Below are 7,308 nucleotides of genomic sequence, written 5' to 3' on the forward strand. Positions count from 1 at the left end.
AAATCTGAGCGGGAAGAAGCGACAAAATGTTTGGTTCGTCTCTCTCAACGAGAAAGTTTTCCTCTGGAACTATCCGATCTGGCTAGCGGCAAAGAGATTAGAGAATCGTCGAAGATCCTAGCTCTAAATCCGCAACTTGAAGACGGAATACTATGTGTTGGCGGCCGGCTTCGTTACGCTTCAATAACGACGCATCGCAAGCATCCGTATATACTCGATCATCGTCATCCGTTCGCATATACGATTGTCGATCATTACCATCGGAAGATGTTGCATGGTGGGCAGCAATTGATTATTTCATCTGTTCGAGAACGTTTCTGGCCGACAAGCGTCCGAAATCTGGTTCGAAAGGTGCTTCATGAATGTATGCCCTGCTTCAGGGCAAGGCCGAAAATCCAAGATCAGATTATGGCCGACCTTCCGCCTGAGAGAATCACTCCTTGTCCACCATTTCAGCGAGTAGGAGTTGACTACTGTGGTCCATTCCAGGTCGCTTATCCGCACCGACGCAATCATCCGGTGAAAATGTTCGTCGCCATCTACGTCTGCCTAGTAACCAAGGCCATCCACTTGGAGCTAGCGTCGGATTTATCTGCTCAAGGATTCATTGCGACCTTGAAGCGCTTAACTTCCCGGCGTGGCAAGCCGGAATTAATCATGTGCGACAATGGAAGAAACTTCGTTGGAGCGAGGCGTCAATTAGACGAGCTATGTCGACTGTTCAACGATCAGCAGTTTCAGTTGTCCATATCCAGGCAAGCAAACGAGGAACAGATTCACTTTCGCTTCATTCCTGCAAGATCGCCGAACTTTGGTGGACTGTGGGAATCAGCTGTTAAATCCTTCAAGCTACTGTTTAAACGAACTATCGGCCTGCGATCTCTCCTATATGATGAGATGAATACGGTTTTGACTCAGGCTGAAGCAGTTCTAAATTCAAGACCATTAACACCACTCAGCAATGACCCAGATGACTTCGAAGCGTTGACTCCCGGTCATTTCCTGATTCAGCGACCCCTCACGGCCATTCCGGAACCCGATTTAGACGGGATCCCAGAGAATCGCTTATCAGCTTTCCAAAGGGCACAGCGTTACACGCATCAGTTGTGAAAAAAGTGGTCCAAGCTGTATTTATCGAACCTTCACAATCGTACTAAATGGACTGTCAGACGGAGCAACGTTTCGTTAGGAACCATGGTGATCTTGAAGGACGAAGAACAGCCTCCTCTGAGGTGGGCCCTTGGGCGTGTGACAGATGTTCACCCAGGTGAAGACGGTGTAACGTTCTCCGTCTTTTCGTCTAAAAGTCTTTTGTTTTTTTATATATATCTTTGTTTATCAAATTTCATAATATGTTTTTTTCTGTAAATATGTAAATAAACGATGCAAACTGATTTGAAATATTTATAAAAGCACCAGTACAACAATTTTGGTTTGCTATAATTTTATAGCAACTTTTGATAATTTTAAGAACCATTCACATATCAGCCGAATATTTTATATTTTTTTGTACAGAAGCTTTTTAGGATAAAAGCTTAGTAGTAAAGTAGCTTAAATGTAGATGGCCCATGAATTCAATAATCTCGTCTAATATTGTTTAAATGTATGTGTAAGTGTTAACTGTCAGAATATATGACTAAGCATTCTAAAGCATGAAGATTACATTTTCTCAAATCTTTACTCACTTTTAAATCGTCTTGGCTGAAGAGTGGAAGCAAGTTCGGTGAATAATTTATGTTTTTATTTGATTCGAAGGTTAGTCAGAAGTGCAAAGTGAATAAAAAAACTTGAAGTGAATTTAGGTGCAGTATAGTGAACATTAATTTAATTTAACTTTTCTTTTCTTTTGACGAACAATAGTTTTTTGATTAATTTTTCACGCGGAGCAAAGGCTCTGCTCTCGAGCAATTATTTATCGTACAAAAGGTAATTCTTTTCTTTGAATTCATTTATTCTATTATATTCCTAATCGGAGATTCATTGGACAGCAGCGTCCGATTGACGCTTTTTGTACGGGCTAAAAAGCTCTACGGCCTTTTTCGGCCATTACTACTCCACGAGGTGGACATCTGGACCGTGCAGGCCCGCCATTACGGTAGCCAAACGGGTATAGAGGCCCTCCGACCTGCCGAGAATCCGGAGAAGGTTCATTTCGTCACGGTGGTCGCGTAGTCCCGAAGGCGAAGACCAGTTGGAGGCACGTTGGCCTTCTACGAGAGGAGACGGTAGAGTATCGGACATCAGCCATTGCCCATACCCGCAACTTTACTTCGGCCTATCACGCACGTGTGCCCCTCCCGGCGACGCTTCTGCCGAGGAGTCGGGGTGTTTCCTGAAACGCATGGTTCGGACACCCACTGCAGCCGGTACCCAGTGCTGAACATCACGCGACGTCGCTACACCCCTGCCGGTTCGCTCAGCTGCCAGCATTAACATAAATCCTGATCAGGTATGTCGTTAACCATGGCCATGTCACTCACACTACAACACTCACACTTACACCTTACACATAAATGAATTACCCGAAAAAATGAATACAATACATAAATGAATTCAATCTAAATTACGTTTTGCGTTTATTAGTTCATTCGCTACCGATCCATGAGGTTAGTTCGTCCACCCAGGATTATCTTGAGTCACGTGTCGTCGATCTTAGTTCGCTCACGTTTTTGTTCTACGTTCACTTTACTGCTTCGGTGCGTTCACTTTGAATTTCGACAGCCAGTTTTTGCATTGTATACCTCGGAACCGTTCGATCATTTTCCCTAGTAGATTGCGCTCATGCTTTATAAGCTTAGTCGGGCAACTTAACAAAACACGACCAGTGGTCTCTCTATATGAGAGTGGCGCGTAAGCCACTGCGTTTGCGGCATTTCTCCTAGGAGGGATTCCACGGAGGCATGCAAGTCGATTCTGATCGACCATTTCAAAAATATCTGAAACTTTGCACAGTTTTTCAGTTCCATCTAAATCGTCATTTTCCGATATCAAATCTTCAAGTTGAGTCACGACTAACTTTTCAAAAGGGTGTATGTGAAAATGGTTCAAAAATATTCAAAAAGCTGCACAGCAAAAACGGTTCGTTCGATTGTTAGACAACTAAAGAAACAAAGTTAGACAACTAAATAAAGATTCCAAAACAAATACACACAGTAAAAAAAAATTTTTTTTTTGCATTAAAAAACATCATTTTTGTCACAAAAACTCAAATATCTCAAAACCCTATCGGAATACCAACGTAATTTTTTGAGGGAAAACGGTCCATTATATTAGCTATCTACCATAAAAATTTGGTGATGGTAAGCCAATAAACAAAAAAGTTATGACATTTCAAATATTTCACAAATTTGACACTTAGTGAAATTTTTTTTTTTTTCATTGGTAATTTTGTTTTAGGACCGCAGTTTGTTGCTGATTTTTTTGTTAAGGGTACCACATGAGGTTAACAAGTTGTTTTCATGATATTTTATTTAATTATTCATAACTATTATTGCATCTATTAGAAAGTTAGACGCGATCCAGTGTTGTGATCTAAAGTCTTGATAGTGTCATATTTTTTGTTGTACGTAACTGAAGAAAAATTCTCTCAATAGTGTTGAAACCTTTTGATAAAAGAAACCTATAAGAAATCTAATATTGAAGACAAAAGCTACAAAAAAAGTTTTCTATACAGGTATACGACTAGTTTACCTCGTAGAGAACAAGGCGGGTCTATACCCAGGTGATCTAGTATACGTAAAGCAGATCGGTTTTCTCGGCGCTGGTTTTCTCCACAAAGTTAAAATCTGATTACACCTGGGAATAGACCCGCCTTGGTAGAGAATAGACTTTGTTAATCATATTTGGGAGAAAGCGAGTAACTTCAACAACATCAAAAACATGATAGGTACATACCATGAACATACTCACGAAAAAGCTAAAAATATACTACCACTATGGTTATAAAAGATTTAATTGTAAAATTTTTCTTCAGTCAAGCAAACGACACCAAACTAGTCAGTAAAAACTTAAAAGTGATTTTGTTTATTAAAATCTAACGAGCAACATGAGTAGTCACTTTCTCAACTGTTGCAGGCCGTTTGCAGAAAAAAAGTGTTCGAAAGAGCTACGAAATCTCACCGAAAGCACCATAGATAAACTGAAAGCGGCTGGTTATGCTCCAATGTCTACATTGAATACAAATTTACGCATTTGTACGTCCTGCCGTTTAAACGTTGACAAACGGGCAATCTGTACATCATCGGTGGATCAGGTTGCAGGAAGTTCGAAAACAACAACAACTGAGGAATTACTAGATGCACCGACAACAACTGAGGAGTTAGCAGAAGTACCAAGTGCAGATAGTCTTGCCACGGTACCATCAGCGACATCTGTTTCAACAAATCAATCAGAAGATGAGTGCATCCAGAAGGTCAACATCGAACGCTTCAACGAAGGGATAGCTGGAATAAAACTGACTCCGATTAAATGGACGAAGACGGGTTACGTCAATTATCCCGAGAAAAAATACCGTGAAATCAACGAAGCTGTACGAAGAAACCTCTTCAAATTAGGACCTGAGGATGTGGAAAATACAGACTACGATGAGGTAATTATGAATATGAAGGAAAGGTTCTCGAATCTAGCCACGACAAGGAAAGAAAAATTATTGATTTTGTCGATGCTGCCAAGCTCGTGGTCTATTCAAGACGCCATTGATGAGTTCAAAACCAATAGAAATACAGCAAAAGAAGCAAAACAATTCAAAAATAACTGTCTTGCAACCAAAAATGCTAGGTCGAGTACTTCATTAACAGATGAGACAAAAGAAAAAATAATTCAATATTTTGAAGACGATGAAGTAAGTAGAGCTATGCCTGGCCAAAAAGATTATGTATCTGTAAAAAAAGATGGAAAGCGTCAAGCAATCCAAAAAACGATTAATGATGACTACTTTGAAAGAAGCGTATACACGCTTCAAGGAAATTAACGAAAATATTGAGGTAGGTTTTTCCTCATTTGCAAGCCTTCGTCCAAGGCAATGCAAGCTTCTATCCAATTCAGGAACACATAATGTTTGTGTGTGCACAACACACGAAAATATTAACCTAATCTTACATAGTTTGAAAAGAATCAATTTATCAAAGGATATTAAAATGTTAACTGGTAGTCTTTTGTGTGAAAATACAACATCAAATTGCTATCTACGATCTTGTTCGGATTGTCCAGATTCTTCATCATTGGAAAATACTTTATTCGCTGAGTTTGAAGAAAATTATATTGATCAGTTATCATTTGAGCAATGGGTGACCACGGATAGGTGTGACCTAGAAACTATTGTAAAACCTGTAGATGAGTTTGTGTCATTTTTTTTGCTTGAAATTAGAAAGTTTAATTCCTCACGACTTTATTAAAACAGAGCAATCCCGCTTTTTAAAAAATAAGAAAAATACATTACAAGATGGTGAATTTTTAGTCATTTGTGATTTTTCTGAAAACTATAGCTTTGTATTGCAAGATGAAGTGCAGTCCCATCACTGGAACGTACAACAAGCTACAATTCATCCATTCGTTATTTATTTCAATGGAAGTACGCAAATTGAACATTTTAGTTTTATTGTAATTTCCGAAGATTTAAGACACGACTCGCTATCTGTAAATTTGTTCATTGCCAAAATGATTAACTTTTTACGCGTTGATAAGGATAAAGAAATCAGAAAGATATATTTCATGTCTGATGGAGCAGCATCGCAGTACAAAAACCGTAAGAATTTTTCGAGCCTATGTCAATTTAAATCAAAGTACGGAAGTGATGCAGAATGGCATTTCTTTGCTACGTCACATGGCAAAGGTCCTTGTGATGCTATTGGAGGAACCATAAAGCGCATGGCCACAACAGCAAGTTTAGCCAAAGAACGTGAGCATCCAATTAAAACAGCAAAAGAACTATTTGATTGGGCGAATCGCAGAAAAGAAGAAGATTTAACAAAATTATCATTTTGTTTTACTACTACTGAAGAGTACGAATTAACGGCATCAGAGCTCAGCGAGCAATATAATAACGCGAAAACGATCCAAGGAACCCAAAAATTTCACTGTTTCATTCCATTGTCAGAAAATAAAATTAAAGCAAAACTATACTCGAACTGTACTGATAATGATGCAAAAGTGTTCGATATTGTAAAAAATTGAATAACAATAAATCTATATAAATAAAAATGGAATGGTGTTTGTATGTCACGAAATGGCTTCAGAACGGGTGATTGGACTTACATGATTCCTCCACAGTTGAATTCGTCCAGAGCTCCGATGTGTTTGTGCGAAGAAAAAGTTTAGGAAAGTCATCGGGATAGTGGAGAAAACGGGAGAAAACTAATCTGTCATTTTCCACACGGGACTTGCATGGTTTTTCAACAGCCTACTTGATGGCAAGACGAAGTTTGCCGGGACCACTAGTAAATAAATAAGTATTAATAAAATGTTTTCATGATCTCATAACGCATACCCAAATCCAAAACTTTTAAAGTTTATATATAACATTTAGAAACTCATCGATCATACTCTAAAAAAAATATCCTGGTAAAATTTTTTTTATTTTCGTGTAATCTGTTAATTCATTTTAATTTATACATATATACATATACATATAATATTTATACATATACATAATATTTATACATATAATATACATAATACTAATGAATACATGAAAACGACTTGTTTAATTCACGCAAGGCCCTTAACATTAAAATCAGCAACAAACTGCGGTTCCCGTAATAATTTACACCGAAAAAAAAAATGTTCTACTAAATGTGAAAATTGTGACATGTTTGAAATGTCATAACTTTTTTGTTTATTGGCTTACCATCACCAAATTTTTATGGTAGATAGCTAATATAATGGACCGTTTTCCCTTAAAAAATTACGTTGGTATTCCGATAGGGTTTTGAGATATTTGAGTTTTTGTGTCAAAAATTATGTTTTCTAATGCAAAAAAAATTTTTTTTTTACTGTGTGTATTTTTTTTGGAATCTTTATTTAGTTGTCTAACTTTGTTTCTTTAGTTGTCTAACAATCGAACGAACCGTTTTTGCTGTACAGCTTTTTGAATATTTTTGAACCATTTTCACATACACCCTTTTGAAAAGTTAGTCGTGACTCAACTTGAAGATTTGATATCGGAAAATGACGATTTAGATGGAACTGGAAAACTGTGCAAAGTTTCAGCTCAATAGAAAAAAATGAATTAAAAAATTTACCAAATTTTGGTGCTGTTGCTTGGAATCACTCCTAGACGATTCGACGAACGGTTACATTGGCGCCCAACGC

The 7,308-nt window shown here is 37.8% G+C and overlaps 1 long non-coding RNA gene across 1 annotated transcript; it reads left to right on the forward strand.

Moving 5' to 3' along the window:
- Positions 1 to 1,886: 1,886 nt before the first annotated feature.
- Positions 1,887 to 2,563, forward strand: LOC110674545. The gene is made up of 2 exons (XR_002498971.1): positions 1,887 to 1,926; positions 1,989 to 2,563. It is a non-coding gene; the product is annotated as an uncharacterized LOC110674545 (long non-coding RNA).
- Positions 2,564 to 7,308: the final 4,745 nt, after the last annotated feature.

The sequence above is a fragment of the Aedes aegypti genome, chromosome 1 (assembly GCF_002204515.2).
Source record: "Aedes aegypti strain LVP_AGWG chromosome 1, AaegL5.0 Primary Assembly, whole genome shotgun sequence".
NCBI lineage: Eukaryota > Metazoa > Arthropoda > Insecta > Diptera > Culicidae > Aedes > Aedes aegypti.